Source organism: Pinus tabuliformis, chromosome 7 (genome assembly GCF_031772625.1).
Source record: "Pinus tabuliformis cultivar Carrire ecotype Pingquan chromosome 7, CPIR1, whole genome shotgun sequence".
NCBI lineage: Eukaryota > Viridiplantae > Streptophyta > Pinopsida > Pinales > Pinaceae > Pinus > Pinus tabuliformis.
The window spans coordinates 349,991,814-350,013,108 of record NC_142293.1 but is presented as its reverse complement, the minus strand read 5'-3'; the positions used below and the strand labels follow the sequence as shown (position 1 = coordinate 350,013,108).

The window sequence follows — 21,295 nt, the reverse complement described above, 5'->3', positions numbered from 1 at the left end:
TGTTAGTCTAAGACAACAATACCCACATTATGCAAATAAAATTGCATGTCACTGGTCCCAAGCCTTAATCACCAGATCCATGGTGAAAACCTTCTTAAATTAAGGTTTAATGTTCTTAATTATGTTTTAAGGCCCCTTCATTTTGTCTCATGCGAAAAATTTTAAATTTGACTTTCTATAGTTTGACCCCTCATTAACCTTTCCATTGGGACTTTATTTAACCTTCATTAAACTTTAGTTAATCCTTAATTCGATTGCCTTAACCTTTTAATTCATTAACCCTCCGCATAATAACCAAACCCATATCATGGTCTTCGACTTTGGTTAAAACCCAACTTAAACCCAAAATACCTTTATCTGCTTTATTTCTATTATAATTCCTATATAATAGAAATACACCACAAGCACACGCAAACCTTACCTTTTTACGTTTCCTTGACCTTTGCACATTTTCCGATGTTTATCTTTATTGATTTCACTCTACACCATTGATTTCAGTCCACCAGATCAACGACTATCGCTGATATCCACTCGTCCGCTAGAACTCAAATAACTTTAACTCGCGTCCATAAACTTCTCGGGTCTGCTCCTTCCTAATCCTTATCAGCTTCAACCTCTGCCATAGATCTTACCTTTCAGATCTGATGCTTGATGTCTTCCCTGATCAATAGAATTGCTCAGTGATCTTGCGCCGTAGATCAAAACCCATTTGATCGGACAGTCCTTAATGATATCGGGTGAGCTACTTGCACGAGGATTACTTGACCGATAAAGTGGCTTCCTCTCTCCTCTGATGTGCTATTTGTCATTTGATTAATGGAATCAGATGACTCCTCCCTCTTACCACTTACCACTTTTTCGCCACCCGATAACCCTCTTTCACTTATAAACCCGCCTTTCTTCTTTGAATAATTCCTGAGCTAATTAACACCTAATGACCATAGATCTTCTACCCTCAATGGTTGCGATGGCTCATCCAGATTCCTCCTTTGCTAACGCTTAAGTTAATCTCTGTCGTTCATTTCTTGACTCCATTCTAAGCAACTTAAAACTAGCCTCTTATCACAAACAATATGTCCATTGATCCAGCTGATCCAAGGGCTCCTACGCATCAACACCTCACTTTTTCGTCCTTCCCTTTAATTCCTTTTTATGTCATTTCTTCAGTGTTCTTCTGTCATTTCAGTTTTCTTGAGGGTTTTGGTTTTTAGTTGTCCTGCATCACAACTTCCTCCTGAGCCTTACTCCGCTCGCTCTTAACCGTTGTCACTCCTGAACTTCACGTTCATCCTTTAATCAAATTCAACAATCAAACCATGATCATACTTACTCCACCTTCTTCTCTGTGTTCTGCTTGAACTTCACCTGCAACCTTTGTTACATAGAACTTACTCTAGTTCACACATAGATTTTTATTAAATTACTCCATACACACACATAAACTACAAATCGAGTTGTTTATATTAATAAACAGATATTTTCATAAGAGACTCTCTCTCTCTCTATGCCCGGATCTTCTAACCAATGGCCTCTGTATTCCTACCTTCCCGTAGGTTTACAGTCAAACCTCTAACTCACACCTCTAACTACTAAGTATCTAACTTGACTTGACTTGACTAACTCTTTTTCTACATTTTTGGCTTACATTTAGACAAAAGGATTTTATAACCAATTCCTGGTTTAGATCCATAAGCTTCTCAACAAAATCCTAAAATCTATTCCTTATCTCTAATGATTCTCTTTAATCCACAAAATCATGAACTAAATCCTAATCTATGTTTTGCAATTAATTCTCAAATATCTCAACTATTCTAAATCTCTCATGTTCTCTTATATTTCATAACATTTACAAATATGCCTCACAATGCTTAATTAAATCCCTATTCTAGCTTCTCTCATTAAAATCACTCAAAACCTTAATAATTACATTAATTTAACACTAATGAACCCAACTTCCTTAAAACATAAGAGCCCCTATGTCTACTAAAATACAATGATTTTCTTGAGCTGAATGCTCCTACATCAGACTCCCAAAGTAGAGAATAGTCATGATCTCCTAATCATGTGTCTTCATATTTTGATAGAAAACCTCCAGGGTCCCAAACTTTAGTTTCTACTTCTCTGAATGCTCTGCACCTTTGTTGTTGTTGTATGTCTACTTTCTTCTATTTCGTCTTCCTCATTTTGTCAATCAGGTTCAAGTTTTGATTGATCATCATTCCTATTTTCATTCTCCTCCATATGGACTGTTTCATCATCAACTGCAATAATTTTTCAATATCCATCTCTATCACATCCTTCGACTATTCCATACTCTGCCAATTATTGTTACCTCTTTTTCTTTAATTTTCAGGTTGTTGCTATTGTTCACTAACTCTTCAAACTGTTGTTCTTCTCTTTGAATTTGTTGAATTCTTACTCTTTTACTTTTACTTTTTCTGTCTACCTTTCATCCTTACTCTCTTTCATGATTACCTCTTCCTGCATTGAATCCTAACTTTCCAGAATGCTCTCCAGCAATTGAACATCTTTTTTTCATGGATTAAATTCTTCCACAAAATCCTCTTCTACTATCTCTACTTTACTTCTCATATGTGCCAAATTTCCTCCAGCATCTGCAACTAAACCTGCACTCACAAAACAATTATTAAAATCCAAAACATAAGGCCTCAGTGCCTCTTCTTCCTTTGGCAACTCTTCAGTATGTTGCTCTGATTTCTTCTCTTCTATCAATGCATTAGTATGTTGATTTAACCTCTTTAAAGGATCCTCTAAAGAATTCTCTAATGTACTCTCAAGACTATCAATTAGCCTCCCCTAAACATCATCTGCCCTAATGATGTCTTTCTGCTCTTGTACACCGTAATGAACTCCTTTCTCTGCGGTCACACTATCATACTCTGAATTTCCTAGCAAATACTTCAGCAACTCAATTTCTCTGTGACACTTCATAAGTACTTCATCATTACTTATGATTCCTGCATTTATACACAAAGTATCAATTTGAAAATTATAAGGTTCAATAGTCTCAACTGTCGCTTCACATATCAATTCTTCAGACTGAATTTCATCTCCTTTCACAAAAAAAATTTCTTGTGTTGTCACAGCTTCATACATCAATGTATTACTAAAATATTTTTGCTACAGTAATTCACTTCTTTCCTCATTCAAGAGACATTCTCCGTCATTATTTACTTCAGAGTTTTCATCTTCTGAAAGATACTCTTCCCTACTTTTGACAACTTCAAAAGATTTCTCATCCACTGCAAAACTTGTAATCACATCAAAATTATTAGATTGAACAATATAAGGTTTTACATTCTCCTGCTGGTCTGCATATGTCCACCAGTTCACAAAATAATCAATAATTCCTTCTTCTTCACCAAGAACTTAGACACTTCCATTTCCAACTCATCTTCTCTAAGTTTTTCCATCAGCCACTTCACTTGCTTATTAATAAGTTTAGACCATAATGTAAATTTTGGTAGTTCATAAAATTTTAAATTATTGAAGCTAAACTAGTCATGTATAAGGCCTTAAATAATTCAAATTGCTAAGAAATATTTTCATATAGTTTGAATTAAATAAAATAAACTAATTGGACTAATCTTTTTAATTTAATTATAACTATTATAAAATATATATTATTTCATTACAATAAAAGAATTATAGAGAAAAATCAAGTGAAACAAAATATATATATATATATATATATATATATATATATATATATATATAATATTAAAATATTTGATTCTAAATATATTAATTTTTAGTTTAATTTGCTATTGAGAGGTTATGCGTTCAATTCTCTCTAACACTTTTAGATTAGGGTTCATGGTTGCGCATGTAAAAAATGATCCCTTTGAATGGATCTACATGATACAAATATTTCGTGGAGATAGAAATCACAGATCTCTCGAGTCTATAAGACACTTTAAAAAAAACAAAATACATAAACTATATCTATATCTATATATAAATATAAATATAAATACACACACACACACACACACACATATACAATTTTAAAAAGTATAAATATGAATATAATAACGTTTTATGTAAATTAAAAGAAAATACTCATATATATATATATATATATATATATATATATATATATATATATATATATATATATATATATATATATATATATATATTATAATTTTATAAAATATTTGTTTTCAATTGCAAATGTTTTTTTTTTTCTCGGTAACAAGACTAATCTATTAAATATGTACAGAGTGCAAAAATACATCAGGTGAGACCAGTATGTTCTTGCCCTCTAAGGGCACCAGACATAGACAAAAAACTAAGACTGACAAAGACACAGACATAATTCCCTATAGCAAGCCCGCGCAGGGGTGGTTCCATGAAGTACCAAGACTGATCAAAGACGGAAGCCCGCGCAGGGGTCATAGACAAAAAGAACTGTTCAGGTTGTCCCACGGAGGGGAAACAGTAAGTACTCTCATCATTAACACAAAAAACCAACAGCTTAGACATCCTAAAAAAACATTGACTGAACCAACAACAAACCAGGAGGCGGCGACTGAGCTTGGAGCGACCTGGTGGAGCAAGGGTGCCGGCGTGATTATTCATTCGGCTCATCCGGTTGCTCTTCCACAATTGGGCACTAGCCGTAGTAATTCGGCTCAGCTTCAGTAGGCGTGGTTGCTTCCGCTTCCCCAGTAGTCGCAATAGGAGCATTCTGGGAATGCTTGGAGTTTTCCTCGACGTTGGCCCGACTTTTTTCTTCCTGCTCCAACTCATCTATCGGAGTCTGCTCTGCATCCCCATGGTAGTCCTGCATCCCGTGCTCCCTGGCTTCTATGGGGACATCCACCTCAGGAGGATTCTCGATGAACAGAATGGAGACGTGAGCACTAATACTCGGGTTTGCCGTAGAGCTGGTGAAGTTAAAAATAGTGGATCCAAAAGCTGGCAAGGAGGCCGAGCTGGATGCCCCAGCATCCATATGTTGGCCTGAGTGCAGGGGAGTGGCTCCAATGGAGCTTATCAGATTACAGTGGCAGCAATGCCTCGACTCATCTCTCACAGGTCTGCTCGAACCCCTACCTCTAGAAGAACCACGATGGCTCAGCAACCTCTGTCTGGGTCTCACCATACTGGGATGGGATTCCCTGCAAACTGCCAAGTGAACCAGACTGTCGATTACCAGAACCAACTCTGTAATGGACTCAACCGTTTGAGAGGGGACCTCTTCAACGGCAAAGAGGCCAGCAAAATGCAACACGACCAATATTCCATGCTCAGAACCGGATTTGTGCTCTTCATCGTCACCTACCCACCTCGAATTCCCATCCGCCATAACTGCAGCGATGCTCTGGTTCGAGTGCTCTCTCCGGGCATTCACTGCTGCCGTCCTCAGTCCCTTCGATTTAAACTGGGAATGAACACGCCGTCCTCTCGCATGGAGCGCCACGTGATGCCCGTGGATCGGCATGTGGCCGACTTCCAACTCCCGTCCCATCGCTTTAAACACCCGCATCCGGGGGAGTTGCCTCCATTTGGACCAGTTGAGAGCATTCTTGGGCTTCCTCATTCGATAATATGTCATTCGGTTGTCCTGTAATTAGAGAGTGATTACCTCCCACTCCAACATTGGCCATGTAGTCCGCTATCTTATTGCCCTCCCTCTTTGTATGAGTGAAGGTGATAGCTCTGTTGCTTTGAAGCTTCTGTTCTATTGCCTCCAGACGTGCCTCTAACCTCCAGCTGGTTGCCACTTTTTTGGCTTGTGATCCATTAAGGATTTTTTTTGCCATATTGATGAGGATTTGGGAGTCTCCTTCAACTTCCAGAGGATAGAGGTGTAGCTCCCCCACGAGCTGAAGACCCTGCCATAACCCTTCCAATTCAGCTGAGTTGTTGGTGTCCCAACCAATGCTTCCATAGAAGAGTGTCATGGGAGTCCCTTCGTGATTTCTGATGATTCCCCCAAAGCCTGCTAACCCAGGATTCCCTTTTGAGGCGCCATCAAAGTTGAGTTTGAAAGTGTGCTTTGGCGGAGGCTTCCATTCAATTTGTTTGTCTATGCTGTTTGCAGGGGGATTCTGCTGGTACGTGCCGTTGGTGCATCTGATCTGCCAATTTTCCATAATAGCTTTCTCATTGGCTAGGGTAGGCCAATCCTACTTCATGATCTTATCATCAGAGTTTCTTGGATATTTTTGCAAATCATATGCCAAATTGTGTCCATCGAGGAGCATTGATTTTTGAAGATGCGCTTGTTTCGCTCCTTCCATATACTCCATAGGATTAGCCCAGGAATCAATCGCCAAAGATGATTGAGGATGTTGCTCTTGTACGGGTCCTTTTTCCATTTCAACTTCAAGTCTGCATCTCTTTTGGCATCGAAAGCTTGCTTTCTCCCATAGTTGGTTGGCTAGAGGACAAGAGTCCAGCAAGTGTTGGAGCGTTTCCTCATGGGCGCAGCAGTTAACGCATATGGAGGGTCCGTGGAAATTTCTTCTTCGGAGCTTGTCCCAAGTTAGGATTCTCTGATGCCCTACCAGCCAGAGAAAATGACAGATCTTGGGCCACGAGCCTGAGTTCCATATTTGGCCCCAGATCGGGTCCTGAGGTGCAGCGTCATTGCAAATAATTTTATAAGCTTCAGACGTGGTGAACGCTCCCTTTGGCAGATATCCCCATCTTAAGATATCTTCCCTTTCGTCACATCTGATTTTTCTTTTGCTGAGCTCCGTTTCCAATGCTGTGGATGTCTGGCGATTATCATTTGAGAGAATTTGGTTGCCTGGTTTCCAGGTTCTGAAACCTTTCTCCACATCCTGGGTCCAAAAGTGCCTGATTTTGACCAGCTGTGCTTCCTCCTCCAAATGATGTATAGGCTGGTTCAAAGCATTGCTGAGGGTGGGCATTTGATTCCATGCGTCCGTCTAGAATCTAGCGTTGTTGCCATTTCTTACCTCCCAGAAGCTGTGCTTCTGGATCATTTTATAATGTTCCTTGGCAGCATTCCAAATTAACGAACCTTTGTTACAGGGTTCCAATCTGATAAGCTCTTCCTGGGGTCGCTGGTTTGCATATTTTGCTGTCCATAAAGTGACCCACGGCTTGCCTTCATTGGTGAGCCATTGCCACCAGATCTTGGCTCCCATGATGGCATTGCTGTGCTTCGGATCCCTTAGTCCAATTCCTCCTTTTTCCTTTGGCTTGCAAACTGTGCTCCATTTCACCAGAGCCCACTTGCGATTGGTTGCATTGCTCCCCCAAAGGAAATTTCTCTGAATTTTCCTTAGTCTTTTTAGGACCCATTTAGGCGCTGCCAAGATGGAAAAGAGGTACAGCGGCATAGCTTGAAGGACAACTTTAATAAGAACCGCCCGGCTGACAAGGTTCAGGGTTCTATGAGTCCATTGATTGAGCCAAGATTCAAGCTTTTCAATTAAATTGCGCCAAGAGGAATGAGTGATGGCTGAGGTAGTGAAGGGAGCTCCAAGATACTTTGAGGGGAGGGTGGCCATAGGGAATCCCAGGATATGGACTATGGCCGTCTTGACTACTGGAGGAGTGTTGAAAAAGAAGATCTACGATTTGGAGCAGTTGATATTGGTTCCTGAGGCTTCTGTAAAATCAGTGAGGACTGCTTTGAAAACTGAGGCTTCTTGAACAGATGGGTACCCAAACAGCATCGTATCATCAACAAATTGCTGATGGGAGGTAGCTGGCAGGTGGTGTATGGAGATACCCTTAAGCTGGTGCATGAGGAGGGCATTCTTAATGTGGCGTCCCAGTCCCTCAGCCATCAAAACAAAGAGGAAGGGGGAGAGTGGGTCACCTTGCCTGATACCTCGGGAGGGATAGAAAGGGCGAGAGGGGATCCCATTTACTAGGATGGAGAAGCTAGAAGAGGAGATAAGGCTCATAACCCAGCGAACCCAAGTGGGGCTGAAACCAAAAGCAGATAACATTTGTTGAATATAGTTCCAACTGAGTTTGTCAAAAGCCTTGGAAAGATCCAGTTTAAGGAGCATACCTGCCTGCTTTGAATGCTTGAGAGTATGTGCAATCTCATGTGTATGGATGATTCCGTCTAAAATCTATCTTCCTTCAACATAATCTGATTGTTCCGGCGAGATGAGCATTGGCAGGAGGGGCTTTAGCCTGTTTGCGATGACTTTAGAAATGACCTTTTATATGACATTGCATAGTGCTATGGGTCGGAATTTATCTGGTTTGAGCGCATCCTCTTCTTTTGGAATCAGGGCAATGAAGGTGGTGTTGAGCGAGGGAAGCAACCAATGAGCAACTCTCGACTCCTCCACCACCTCCCAGACTTCCATCTTGATCAAATCCCAGAACCCGTGAAAGAAAGTAGTGGTGAAACCATCCGGGCCGGGAGCTTTTCCATCTTTGAGCTGAGTCATTGCATTGTCTACTTCCTGCATTTGAATTGGGCTTAGGAGGAGTTCATTATGCTCTTCTGTGACTAATTTTGGTATATGGTGGGTAATTCTTTCAATTGCCGGATTTCTGTTGATGTCAGGTTCTTGGTGGACCTGCTTGAAGTGTTCGAGGAGAGTCTTTTCGATTTCCTCATGCTGCTCCACCTTTTCTCCTCCTGGTTTTTGAATATATGGGATATTGTTGCCCATTCTGCGTTGCACTGTTGTTCTGTGAATTTTTTTTTATTTCTTTCTCCCTCTTTGAGCCATCTGATTCTTGATTTCTGTTTCCAGTATATCTCCTCCTGCCTTCTTCTTTCTTCTAGCTGAATGTGGATGCTCTGTTCCTGTGCGAGAGTACGCTCGGTATGCCCGCATGTACTTATTTCTCTTTGCAGTTCCTCCAGTGCTTTTTGAAGTTCATTTTGCTCCTTGAATATGTTTCCAAAGGTCACTCTGTTCCATCTCTTGAGGCAGAGCTTTAGATGTTTGAGTTTCTGTTGAAACTGAAACATTTTGGAGCCCTCTTGAGGGCGGAAGGAGGTCCATGTGGAGATGACGAAGTCTCTGAGAGTGGGATGAGTGAACCAAAACTCCTCAAAACGGAAGGGTCTTCGCGTTTTATTGCCTGGGCGTCGCCATTGAAGGGAAATCGGCCAGTGATCAGAGCCCGAGTGAGGTAGAATGGCTGCCGAGAAATCCCCCCCTAAGTGGATCGAGTTATCTGATATGAGAAAGCGATCCAGCTTGGAGGCTATTTGATGAGGGCCTATTCTGCGATTACTCCACGTGAAAGTGCCATTGCAAAACTGTAAATCTATCAATGATGCATTCTGAATAAAGTTTTTGAAGTAGGTGTTTTCCTGCTCCAGCTTGTTTCTACCTCCGATCTTCTCCTCTAATCTTGTGATCATATTATAGTCCCCTCCCGCAATCCATAGAGGGTGCTTGCGATTGGCGTTGAGGACTTCTAAAGTGTGGAGGAGAGCCATTTTTTCCTTTGCTTCCTGAGGGAAGTAAACATTCGAGAGGTTCCCATGAATATTTGTGCCGACTATGTGGAAGGTGGCCTGAATGAGATTGTGTGAGGCATGGAAGTCCGACAGAGTAAGGGCTTGAGAGTTCCATGCAATGGCTAATCCCCCTGAAGCGCCCGATGCATCTACAGCGACTGATTGACATCCTGACCATGCTTTGGAGAAGATTCTTTCTATAGTATTGCTATTACATTTTGTTTCCTGGAAAAAGAAAATTTGTGGTTTTTCCAATTTAATCATATTTTTAAGCATTCTGAGCTTTCCTGGGCCGTTGAGCCCCCTGAGGTTCCATGAGATGAGCTTCATGATTCACTATTGGGGGAGGGCTTGTAGTACTTCGTAAGCTTAGCATACTTACCGGAGTCCACCAGAATCTTTCCGAGCGCGATTGTTCTTTGGAGGTCTGTTCTTCTTCCTCTTTTTTTGGATTCTTTTGGGGTTTGACTAAGATCCCAGTGACTGCCTGGCTGAATGCCAAGCTGATTTTGATAGTAGGCCCTGGAAATGAGCATTTCCAGTTTGTCCAACTGTAGTTCTGGGATACTTTCATACGCTTTTCTCTTGCATGCTGCTTCTAGTTCAAGTATGTCTAAACCATATAGATCTATACTTTCCGACTCTTCCTCCATTTGTTGCACCTGATTGTCTTCTTCCGCGGGAATACTTGGATCCTGGGCAGGGCCAGAGGATCCATCAACCTCCATTTCATTATCTTTGTCTTGTTGCTTCTCTTCGCTCTCCACAATGAGGATAGGGGGATCTTTGGAGGAGTGGGATTTGGATGGGTGGGCCTCGGGATGTGGCTGTGAAGAGGAAGAGGGGTGGTCAGAACTTGGAGGGGGGGAGGTGATGTGCTCATCCGAGATATTAGCCAGGATTCCAAAGCTGTTCCTGACTGAATGGACAGGGCCTGAATGGTCAGGGCCTGTATTCGTTTTGGGTTTCTTCCCTGTGGGTGGTTTTTTGTGCGCTCTCTTGCGAGTTGGGGCTTTGGTGAAGCCATCATTGGGCTATGATTCAGAGGGTGAGGGGACTTTATCTTGAACATTCAGGGGGCAGTCTCTAAATAGATGCCCTATGGCATGGCATTTACGGCAGCGAAACGGAACATGTTCATAGTCTAAAGGCTGAATCCACTCATGATCACGGTGAGAGAGACTTACCGATTCCGGCAGGGCTTTGTCCAGGCGCATGAAGACGCATAAGCGGGCGTAGGATGTGAATCTTCGGAGTTTCGTTTCTTCAGCAGTCCTAATATATTCCCCTAAGCCATTTCCTATGTTTTTCAGAACGTTCTCATCCATATATTCGTCTGGTAATCCATAAAGTCTTATCCAGACTGGTGCCCATGTAAGATCCTCCTGATCTGGGTTGAATCTGGGACCCCAATCCCTCAGATATAGGCCCGCAGAATTGAAGAAATAAGGACCCTCAACCAGGATTCTATATTTATCTTCCAGACAAAAAAAGATTCCAGTGAAGAATCCTTTTGGGCCTAACTACAGTGTCACATCTCCCTTAGGTTTCCACTTCGCGGCAATCCAACTGTAAAGGGCTTTCTCCGTCGGCCAAAACCCTATGAACTTCTCGATGAGTGCATGGTCAGTCATGTATTGGATTCGGGCTTCTATTATTTCCCCTGGCAGTTCGATTCTGGGTCGATCTGTGGCTATTGGTTTGCATGTGGTTGAAGAGACCTTCTGAGTACCCTCTTATGGGGTTGGCTTCACAGTCTCTCCATTTTCCTCGTCTTTCAGGTTCTCTTTTCCTTTGCGTTCATTCTGGCGCAAGATTTCTGGATTGATGACGTTCTCATGGATTGATCCAAATCGGATTGATCTCTCATTGTGTTGCTGTACTACATGTACGCTGGGGGAGGTTGCAGAAGCCCCCCCCTGGGGGTCTCCCATGTGTCCTACGCCTTTTCCTCCTTGGTTTTGAAGAGCCTGCGCAGGTCGTCAGGTCCTTGCTGGTAATCTGCACTGAACAGTCTGTGCCGTCTGAGCACACAGCCAAACCCTAGCCGCATTCGCCAGAGCCGAAGTCGCTTCGCCAGATCCCTTTAGAATTTTTCAATTGCAAATGTTGATTTGGTTGATGATTGGAGTTGTGTTCATTTTCCTTTTTCAGGAGAAGGTTATTTTTTCTTATATTATGAATAAACATTGCTTGCATCTTATGCGTGAGTTATGCATGAATATAAATTGTTGAAAGATATTGCCCAGTGTGTAATGTTCTCTTATTGCCTTTTCTTTCCTAGTCCCAGATTAAAAACCAAAGTATGAATTTTTCACTTTAACCCTAGTCACTTTCAATGTGGTCAGGGTCGTATATAATGGAATTTTCAATGTTGCCACCTTAATTTTTCCCCAACTGCAATCATAAATATGTAATCAATTTAAACATATCTAAAACAATGTGGAATAGAAAGGATAAGAACTTGAATAACTTGCACAAAAATTTAAAGGTCTTTCCTGTTAGTAGAAATATAAGCGATAGACACCACATCTAACCAGTTTATATTCTTACCTTTTTTGTGAGGACCGTCATTCAACAAACCTTTGAATCTTCCTGCAAGTGTTTCTCCATATGCACTGAATTCCTTAGAAAGTGTGAGGAAATATCGAAACTATTTTCTTGTGATGGAGCTTGTGAGGTAAGACTATTCCAACCATTTAGCGATTGGATTGTAAAATTCATGATAATCCTCTTGAAAACCCGAAAATATTTGGAAAGATGAATTTTCAATTAGAGGCACGTCATTACAATGAGAATATTGTGAGGGAAAATAGATCTGATCATATTCAATAGTCATGTCGAGATAATGAAGAACTGACATAATGAACAAGAAAGGCTAAAGTTCCTCAACAACTCAACCAATACTCGAAAAGTGTGATGTTAAACCATTAAGAATGAATGGTGTAAAACAATTTTCATTTGATGTGTTAATGGGAAAATAGTAAGTTGAATGATAGTCATCAAACACAGAATCATGATTAGATGAGTCGGTTAAAGAACATGATTCCTATTTTTTTATTTTCGTAGGCAAAATGTGATGAATCATTTTCATGGAACTAGTGATGAATTAGGCAAGCAACACAATCATTGAAAGGATTTAAAAGGTATGCCAACACAACAAACTCATGGGACCAGTCAGGACATAGTGAGTGAAGTTGAATTTGATTTACGTGATGACTTGTGCATTAATTATCATTCAAGAGGATTTCAGGTGTGATGAAGGGAAATATTTACAATACAACATACACAAGGAATGATAGCAGTTGATTCGGTGATTACTAAGAAATTAATATTATAGGCATGATCCCTTTAGCCAAATATGGTCTTTGGAGTGATTAACTTCGCAATTCCATGACTCTATGGGAGATACACATTTCAAACACGAGGTTGACGCAAGATATTTGCATGAATATCACTGAACTGAAAAAGATTCCTGAACACGTTGTAAACTAAAATCTTGAAAATTTTAAAGATTACATTTGAAATGACAAACAGTTTTCAAAAAATGAATTTTCATAAAGTGAAACCATGCAAAGAGAATGACTGTGCACGAGAAACGAGATCTGACTTAGTCTATGGGGCTTACGAGGGTCGTGAGATCACGATATTACCATTAATGGAAGTTGAAATTCCTTAACTCTCTCGCGGATCCTAGAACTTTCTAGGATTATAAAATAGTGTTTTGAATATTGAGCCAAATCATGCATGGTTTGAGGATAGCTGCCACATGTACAACCCTATTTAGAAAATCCATGTAATAAAAATTAATAAAGGTAAAATAATAACCATGGTCATCGGACACATATTCCAAGTTGAGTGTTGTGAAAACATCCTTGTGTGGGTGTTCATTTGGTTTATTATGGATATGAAAATTGGAAAAGGCAATGGTAAGGGCTTTGGAAGACAAAGTTGAATTTATTGGCATTTATTTATGAAAACAATGGAATTAAGAGAAAACGAAGGTGAAAGGTCGCATGTTGCATGTGAGGAGGAAAATTAACGAAAATAATTAAAACTTAATAAAATAGAGGCCTCATTAATGAAAAAGGCTTCTAAGCATCAGTTCATGGCTTCGGTTAGTTAAGAATTTTGTTAGTTCTATTTTGGAGGTCTCATTTTATTCTCTCTCTCATACTCTTGGATACTTGTAGTTTTCATTGAGGAATATGGAACGAGTTTAGTATTCTTTGGATTTGGAACAAGAAGGTGAAGGAAAGAGTGGGAAAGTGCAAGAGCACATTGTGATCAACAAACACAATAGGTTTTTCTTGTAGGTACTGAGTTTCATGTATGGTTTCCTTTCTAGTTTTGGCATGTGTGGCATATGCATGTGGTTTCTTAGTCATATTTTTCATTTCCATGGAGAATTTCCTGGATTGGCATTAGTTTCCCTACCTTTTCCATTTCCTGGATAGCCATGGTGTTGTGGGGGACTTTCCATTTTGTTTTTTGGTTGGTTCTCATGCTCCTTTGGTTGTGGGTTGAGTTATTAGTTACAGGAAGCTTCGTTCAACAAATTTTCTGGAGACCTATAACAGCTTGGGTTGAGTTAGTAATCCTAAAGCCTTGGTTGGATAAATTCTATGGATCCCTTGGTGGGTTGAGTTTCTAGCCCTAGAGCCTTGGTGGGAAAAAGACTCTGGAGCCCGATAGAAATTGTGGCTGAGTTACTAATTCTGGAGCCTCGGCTGGAAGAGATGCTCTAGAACATTGGAAATATTTGGTAGAAACCAATATGATGAGGGGTAATGACTTCTGACTGTGAGGACGAACCACTGGTTGAGGGTTGAGGTGGTTTGGCTTCTAGAAGCCTGTGTATGATTTTGATGGATTTGTTCTGTGATATCCCATATTGATGCTTGGTATATGGCACATGGATGGTTGGATGAAGAGACATTTGGTTCAACCAATATATGGTCAGGTGGAAAGTGGAAGTCGCAAATTTGGTTTGAATTTGCATTCATCAATAAGATATATCTCCCTCAATGGTATTTTGTCAGTAAATATACTTGTTCATATGTGGTTTATATGGTTTTTATATCCTTTATATTTCTATTGGTTATATGGTGCTTATGAATGAGTTTTATGACAATGAAAATGTATGGCTGTCATCATATTTTGGTTAATCACTAAATGTACAATGAATATAAGGCTTAATAGATTTTAATATAGTTATTGTGATGGGGCATCAATGATTCTTAATGATTCCCATATAAGTATGACACCCCTATGCTCAAACATGTTGTTTAAACCAATAGAATGCATATTAGTGACATGTTTAACGAAATTCCTGTCAGGCATGAAGCAAATTTTTATTTTTTTAAATGAAATCCCAATCCGCGTCTTCTAAAAATTCATAACGAAATGGAAGGAATAGATGAGAGAAATCCTCAACTTATTCATTAGTCTTGATTCTTAATTTGATGATTCTCTCATAAACATTTCAGTAATCATACCTATAAAAGGCTTGATAAGGTTCGTTGAGGAAATGATGGAGAATGGAAGAAGGTAGGCGATAAGGTATGGCACTATTGATTAACTTGACCTTAAAGGTTAATGAAGAAAACCAGAGAAACAAACTTTTCATCATCAATTTGGTAAGATTCATAAGATTTAAGAAAATCATAAATGTGTACGGATATGCATGTTCCATCCTCACCATCAAACTTTAACTGAGACAAGTGATAGAGAGGTTCATTGGGGATTGAAAATTGATAAAGGGATAAATCCGAGAAACACCATAGGAGTAAGATTTGACGATGATTCATTTGAGATGAGAGGTTCAAAATGCACACAATAGGAACAACTTGTCACTAGAACTCCTAACAACATTGTTGATGGTGCTGGAAATACATAAACCAAGGGGTCCCTCTGATGTGAATTCCTGATTACACCTCACACCATTTGGAACAGGAGACCCATCCAAAGTATTGGCATAGTTTCCACGTATTCTTATGTATATGCCTTAGTTATAACTCTCAATAAGAGAGAGGGGCACTTGTGTGCCTTTTAAATGTTTGAAGGTGTGTCTGGTGAGGGTTTAGCTATAGGTGTGTCTAATTTCTTCTACTATGGAGGGAAAGAGTAAAGTGAGCCACTAAGGGAGAGATAATAGTACCACCCTATTAGAGACACATGCAACCAAGGAGTGTTTGTCAAACATCCAACGGAATATTCCATAAAATATGTGACAGTGACACATAAATTATTATTATTATTAGCGTCCATGCATATTAATAAGTTTAGACCATAATGTAAATTTTGGTAGTTCATCAAATATATTTAAGCAAACTTGAGAACCTTTTTTCAAATAGTTTTGAAGAGAGATAATTCCTGAAACTAAAATATCTGATTCCTAGTTTTGAAGAGATATTTTTCAACAACATGGACACCTAATAAAAAAAGCGTAATGAAATGCTCTTGAACATTGATAAAAATGAATGTAAGAGGAACTATTCTCACCTTAATCATAAACATCCGTAAAAATTCACTATTAAGAGCAGAATTTGAGGTGCCCATATTAAGAATTCATAAAAGCATTGATTATATACCATAAAAGCCTTGAAACACATCAATGGCTCAAAACCAAACCCATAACATAAGACAAGTAGTCATAGGATGCAAATAGAGTGTGCAATAGATTTTGGGTCTAAATACAAATAAGGTACTTGAAAGACTAAAATTAAAGCCATATGTGTTTTCCTATTAAATTTGAGTATTACAAGCATATTTTCATTACACCCACTCCAAAATTGAATAAGCATATTTTCTTTGGTAAATAAGCATGGGTCAACCCTTTATATACAATAATTATTAAAATAAATTGGGGTGAATGATAATAAATAACAAGAACATGAAAGAATTTTTTCTGTTAAAAAATTCCTTTCTCTCGAGAGGGGGAAGATTGTTACTTGTAAAATGTGTCTTAATAAATCATCCTAGTATGTTAGATTTCATTCACTTAAATATGAAAGGTTGTATTGCAAGCAGTTGGAGTATTATATTAAAAATTTATTTGGTGGGGAGAAAAATATAAGAATGAACTCGTAGCTAAAATTGTATGGAGGGTGGACAACAAGGAAAAGCATTGTGGGTCTAGACAATCAAATCTCAATAGTTTTATTCAGTGGATAGAGGATTAGATTAGATCTCTTGTCAAACAATTACATAATGCCCAAACAATATGGAAATTGTGAAGCCAAAACTTGATTTGGTTGTAATTAGTTTATATAGAAGGCGGGTAAGGGAGTAATTTCTAGATAGAGCTAGACTCTCGGAGAGGCACTCAAGGCTAGGATATATCACTTCCTCAATTGATTCATGAGCCTCAAATTTGATGGTTTTTCACCAAGATAGATTATGAACTATGGGGGGTCTACAAATTTGAAAAAAAAGTAGCTCACTTTGGAGGAATTGAGATTGGGAGAGGATCTTGTGGAGGTTTGAAAGTTAAATGAAAATGCCTTGAAATATTATAATGCCAACATAATGTCGGATGATGACCAAAAATATGGTCTCTTAACCATTCCATGAATTACGCTTCCAAGAAGGGATATAAAGTTGTAGCCCAAGAATGATTGTGGGATAATAGAGTTGGTTGGGGGTAGAGACAAAGATTTCAGTCGAATTATGCTGAAGATTGTCAAACCTTTATTAAAAAAATTCCAAAGTTTCATCAACACACAACATAGTTTGTTAATGATAAAGAATATGATGGATCATAATATGTCTTTACTACACATCAAAGTTTAGAATCAACAACATTACAAGTCTCCACATATCTTAAAAGTGATTATGAAGATGTTTGCCTTTTAGATACAGGAGCAACACAACACATGACTTTTCGATGTGACTTCTTTTGGAATTTTAAACAATGCCATCTCAATTCAATCTTCCTTGTAGATGATACAATACACACTCCTTGTGGAAAAGGTGTAGTAAAATTTTATCTTCCTCGCATTGGAGAAAACGTTATCTCAAATGTTTGGTATGTACCAACTTTCAAAAAGAATTTGTTATCTTTAGCCACAATTTGACAAGAAGGACAACAAGTTGTTATGGAGTACGGTTTAGTCAAAATAAACTCAATCAAACAGAGTATGAAAACAATCATGATAGGATATGAAGATGGAAAACTGTTAAGGATGAAAGGAATAGTTATTCCACATAATTCTGACTTTGCAGGAGTAGAAAGTATAGATATTTCACCAATAAGGTTTTGGCATGTAAGATATGGAAATTTAAACTTTGAAAGTCTCTCTCAACTTCAAACATATGGAATTCTTAAAGAACTTCCAACTTTTAAGAAATAAAATGCAAAATGTGAGGCTTTCATTTACGGGAAACAAAGTCGAGATATTTTTCCAACAATTTCATGATGTCCAAACAAATGTTTTCAATTGGTTCACAATGACATTTGTGGATCTCTACAAACTTCTATAGGAGGTTGCAGATACTTTTTATTCTTCATTGATGATTTCAGTAGAATGACTTGGGTTTATTTTTTGAAGCAAAGGTCAGAAGCATTCGAAATTTTAAAAAAAAAACATAAGGGGTTCCTCAAAGAATAAAATCTTAATGTGTGTGGAATTTAACCAAAAAGGTCCTCCTATAGTGAATTGATGACTCTCAAATTAACCCTACAATTAGATTATTAGGAATATGAGATAGAGATTCTTTATTGGTTATACAAGAAATTTGAAATGAAGCATCAATTAACTATTTACTTTACAACACGTTTTTGATAATATACAACAACAAATGATAAGATTTCGACAATGGGTTCTGTGAGACCATTGAGAATGGGCTGTCATTCAGGGATTAATTTTATTTTTTCCAATAAAAGATAAATTGTGCATATTAAAGATTTAATTTTATATTTTTTTAAATGGTTATTTACGTCATCCAACAATGACCAACCATGAGTTATTGATTTGTTTTGTGGGGTTACGAAAGCTCAAATCATGCCGACGTCCCGTTCAACTTTTTATTTTGTAAACCGAAAAAATAACACTAAGTTATATAAATAAAGGCTAATGGAAATTTATGGAAGGAATAAATAAGCGAATAAAACCACGAATCTGGCTTTTCTGTCTATCTATAGAGCGTGGAGTTTTATTTATGTTTATAGATAAAAAGTGGCATGCGGTCTTAACGAAAGAGAGCTGGCTGGTAAGTCTTATAGAAAAACTCAGAGCACAAAGAAAGCTAAGGCTGAGAACTTAGCGTGGTAGAATTTCAACAATGTTTTTGTTTTTTTGATTTCATCCGAATATTAAGAAAATAGGATAGCTAATTTACGAAGAGAAATTACAGTTAGTCTACCTCAGAGTTTTATAGACCGAATCACTTCTCCACATTGAAGGAAAGGGATTTTTTTGTCACTAAGCCTGTTATTCGCCGGAGTGCTCAGAAAATGACTAAGCTTAACAACAACATGAATGACGGAAGTTTGACAGTCGGTCCATCATTCACAGTGGTAACATACAACGTTCTGGCAGACAGGTATGCTACTTCACAGAAGTTTCCCAACTGTCCGTCCTACGCTCTCGGCTGGGAATACCGCAGACCAAACCTGCTAAAAGAAATATTACAATGTCAGCCGGACATCATTTGCCTCCAGGAAGTGCAACACAACCACTTTTGTAATTTTTTCAAACCAGAACTGGCCAAACTAGGATATGAGGGGCTGTTTAAAGAAAAGAAGAGAGGATATTTCACTGAAACTATTGACGGTTGTGCAACGTTTTATAAAGTGAAAGAGTTTGATTTGATAAGATGGTGGTGGATAGGTTTAATATACAAAGACAACATTGCCCTGCATGTTCAGCTTTCGTTCAAAAAGACTAATCAACTTGTGGTCATAGCTAATACCCACATTCATGCAAATCCAGAAAACAGTGATATAAAGTTATTGCAGGTTGATTGTTTGCTCAAAAGGTTGGAGAATGAGTTGGAGCAAGAGAATGACTGTGTCTCTGATATTCCTCTTGTAATATGTGGGGACTTCAATTCTTTGCCGGGAAGCGCCCCCCACTCACTTCTTATCAGAGGCTTTGTCCATAGTTTACACAAGGAATTTCGCCATGCATTACCGTTAGCAAGTGCTTATTCTTCGTATTTTCAATGCAATGCTTTGCGGGAAGACATTGATAAAAAAATGGATCGTGAAACCGGGGAGCCCCGTTTCACTAACTTCGTGAAGAATGACCGGGAAACATTTGAGGGAACGTTGGATTACATTCTCTACAGTACCACCAAATTGAAAGTGGTGTCGTTACTGGAGTTGATTGACGAGGATGAGGTGAAGCCGGGTGGACTTCCTACTGTTAATCGCTCTTCCGATCACATCCCCATTGCAGCAGAGTTTACTTTCAACTCGCTTCCCAAACTGCAGTAAGTAGTAAATAAGCTTTATTTGTTTTGCCGAAACATTTAGCTGGAAATATTTTTCTCAATCTGTTTTTTCAGAGAATTTTGAAACATATTTATTTCTGAGTCTTTTAAAACATATTTCCGTATAATGTCAGCACTCCTTACACTTAGCTGGATAATATTTTACTAATTTAGTTTCTTAAAGACATATAACTGTATAGCTTGTCTAAGTTATTATTAAAAGTTTTAATGTTTTAACTTTTCTATGTTTTTCAAATTATATGGTTTTTATGGCAAAAGAATAAAATTAAAATACTTGATTATTCATTTTCTTCGTTATTATGGAAATATTTTTCTAAATTTGAGTTTTTTTGAAACATATTTATTAATCTGAGATTTTTGAAACACATTTATTGCTCTAATTTTTTAAAACATATTTCTGTATAATGTCAACCCTGATTACACTTAGCTGGATAACATTTAATTAATTTAGTTATTTTAAAACATATTACTGTATAATGCCCTAGCTTCTCTAAGTTATCATTGAAAGTTTTACTCTTTTAATCTTTTAAGTTTTTCAAATTATATGGTTTTTATGACAACAAATAAAATTAAAATACTTGATTATTCATTTGCTTGGTTTTTATGGAAATATTTTTCTTAAGTGTTTTGAAACATATTTCTGTATAGTGTCAGCCCTGCTTACACTTAGCTGGATAACATTTTATTAATTTAGTTTTTTTAAAACATATTACTGTATAATGTCCTAGCTTGTCTAAGTTATTATCGAAAGTTTTATTGTTTTAACCTTTTAAGTTTTTCAAATTATATAGTTTTTATAGAAAAAATAAAATTAAAATATGGATAAATTTGGACTTCATTTTTGGATAAATTTGGTTTGGGAGGTTTTTCCTCCCTTACAACCCTACCACATTCTTATCAAATTTCTTCAGCTACATGAGATAGAAGGTTTTGGCATACAAGCTCAATAGAGTAGAGAATATCCTCTTTGGGGATTCATAGAGGGTCTAAGGCGAAATTCGTTTCTCTAAGATATGAAAGGAAGAGGGATCAAGATCAATGGGGGAAAAGTTAACCACAAAGGAAAGCCTAGAGCTAACAACATCAACAACTAGACAGATAGGGGAAGAAGAAGGATCCAACGAATAGTTAGAATTATTACTATTCATGGGATGATTTTCATGTTGATTATTGACTTGATCATTGACTTGATTTATTGACTTGATCATTGACTTGATTTATTGACTTGATCCAGTTGGATGAGTCCACAAAATATACGATAGGAATGAAAACCAATCAATGAGACGTACATGTTAAGTATCATGTTAACGATTGGACAATAATAGCATCCATTACAACAAATTCTAAAGAAGAAAAGTTGTAAAATAACTGAAATAGTCCAAGTACTTT

The 21,295-nt window shown here is 38.1% G+C and overlaps 1 pseudogene; it reads left to right on the top strand.

Moving 5' to 3' along the window:
- Nucleotides 1-18,905: 18,905 nt before the first annotated feature.
- LOC149247394 (carbon catabolite repressor protein 4 homolog 1 pseudogene) lies at nucleotides 18,906-19,889 on the top strand (annotated as a pseudogene).
- Nucleotides 19,890-21,295: the final 1,406 nt, after the last annotated feature.